The sequence below is a fragment of the Pygocentrus nattereri genome, chromosome 15, assembly GCF_015220715.1.
Source record: "Pygocentrus nattereri isolate fPygNat1 chromosome 15, fPygNat1.pri, whole genome shotgun sequence".
NCBI lineage: Eukaryota > Metazoa > Chordata > Actinopteri > Characiformes > Serrasalmidae > Pygocentrus > Pygocentrus nattereri.
Genome location: NC_051225.1, coordinates 17,001,708 through 17,004,188, shown reverse-complemented (window position 1 = coordinate 17,004,188; position 2,481 = coordinate 17,001,708).

The following is a 2,481-nucleotide window of genomic DNA, read 5'->3' as shown; positions in this document are numbered from 1 at the left end:
CCTGATGCTCTGTTTTATAACAGATTCTTTTCAGTTGAAGATTTCAGTTGAAAAATGTTTGCACTATAAGGCAAAACAGTCTATTTTTAAATCTAATAGATGAAAAGTTGACTTTTGAACAGTTTTTGGTGGTATTTTTAAAATGTGGTGCTGCTGCTGCTTTGATAACTTGGAACAGGCAGAAAATCTCAGAAAACTGTGTGTTGAGAAAATGTCTTGAAGTATAGTGGTGTTGTAATTTTTCCTATATTTGCAATGAAAACAAGGAGGTTGACGGGAAAAATTGTCCCAAAAAATTGTGGTCATGAAACAATATTTTTTGTAGGTTAGCATATCAAAGATTCTTGTGCTTTGATGTAATTCACAGAAATTCAGCTGCATTGTGCTGTGGGCCTCCACCAGATGGAGACAAATACCAATGAACATTCACTACAGCATGAGCACAGGGGGCACACACACAAACACAAACACAGAGGGAAGCCCACCAAAGGCAAATTCAGTATCATTTTACAAAGGATTTATGTGTGGTTTAAAATGTGATCATTGATAGCTATTTATCAATTATGTCATAAACACTAATAAGCACTTATGACACATGAATTACAATAATGAAGCTGCCAGGTTTAATGTCGACAGACGGAGACGACAAAGTAAGGTCAGTAGGCCACATTCTGGGCTTTAACAGTATAGATCAATGTGGGCTCGGTATTCGGAGAGGTCACTGCCCTTTTGATTAATAGCCATTAATAAACTACCTTCATTTTGAACCATTCACAGACCCTTTATAAGCTCAGTCTGGTTGTTAAGTGGTAACGCAAATTCTTCAGCAAGTTAAGTCTCAATTATTTTCCACTGTTAATACAGTAGAGTAAACTGTCCTACAAACAGGATTCCCAGAATAAAGACTTCCATAACAAGCAGAAAACAACATTTCACTAATGTTTTGTAAAATAGTTTTGTTCAAATATTTTTTTTTATGTGGTTTTTACCATTGGTGGACAGTACCTAAGTAAATGTAATTAGTTACTGTACTTAAGTAGTTTTTTTCATGTATCTGTACTGAAATCTTTCCATTTTGGGTGACTTTTCACTCCACTACATTCCCAAGTCAAGTATCTTCCTTTTTACTACACTACATTTTGAGAAATCTGTCATTCCTTTTGGTTTCTGTGTGTATAAAAATGTAACATGTCAAAACCAAAGAAGCGCAAAGCAAGAACACCAATCAGGGCACAGTTGTCACTTTGTTTTGAACTTGTTTTGATCTGTTGGTCATACTGACCCAGGGCAGCACACGGTTCAATATCAGCACAGCAACATAAAATTTTGGGAGAGTCTATTCAACATAAACGATGAACTAACCTAATTTTGTGTAAATAGAGCACAATATAGAAATAAGTCAACATATACAGTCGTGACTGGATGCGTCTTTTTTATTTATTATACAAACACCATTTTATTTTATAGTAAATTAGTTTGGGCTGGTTTATGTTTATGAACAGAGATCTACAGATCAATATAGTAAAGGAAACTCATTTGTGATTCTGAGTTTAAAGCCAGTTTTTATTAAACTTAAACTTTACAGTTTAATTTACTAAGTTGTAAATAAGTCCTAAAATGTACCCCATAGCCCCGCCTAGTGGTAATTAACATTTGCATGTTGGTCAGATAGAAAAAGAAAAAGAAAACTAGAAAATGAAAAGTGAATCTCCAGCAGGTGGCGCTGATGTTCGTTTTCATTTGCCTTTTCATTCTGACAGTTAAAGCATGTCACAAAACCGAATCACAGATGGTCACTTTGCTGTTGATTTATTCATTTTGCAGTTTCATTTTAACTTTGTCAGATTTGCAGCCGATTGCTATGAAAAAGAAATAAGAAAGTAAACTTTGCATTTTGACTTTAGTTTTGACACGTATTCTGCGTTTCACGAAGAAAAGCCAAAGCCAAAGTGAAGTTTGTGTTTTCTTTTCTCTATTAGCGTTTTTATTTTAGATTTGTCCGTGAAAAAACAGAATAATAACTAAAATGAAATAAAAAATAGCTGTTTTCATTTTATTTTTATTTTTGTCACAAAAATGTGTAAGATGTGAAAAATGAAATTACAAATGAAGTTATTTCATTTCATTTTCAATTTTGGCAGGATATTTGCGCAGGTGTTTGGACAAAGAAATGGCATTTGCAATGGCAAATGTATTTACATTTTATTGTTTTCATTTTCATTTCCTTTTTGGCAGGATTTGCCTTCCATATATATGTATAGGGCCCTGCGATGGACTGGCGACCTGTCCAGGGTGTATCCTGCCTTCCGCCCAAAGACTGCTGGGATAGGCTCCAGCACCCCCCGCGACCCTGACGGAGAAGCGGCTTAGAAAATGGATGGATGGATGGATGGATGGATGGATGGATATATGTCTAGGGGTTAAATACTAAGCTGTGGGGACTGTATTTAGACAGATAGCCGCTCGCCTTTGGGGGGCGCT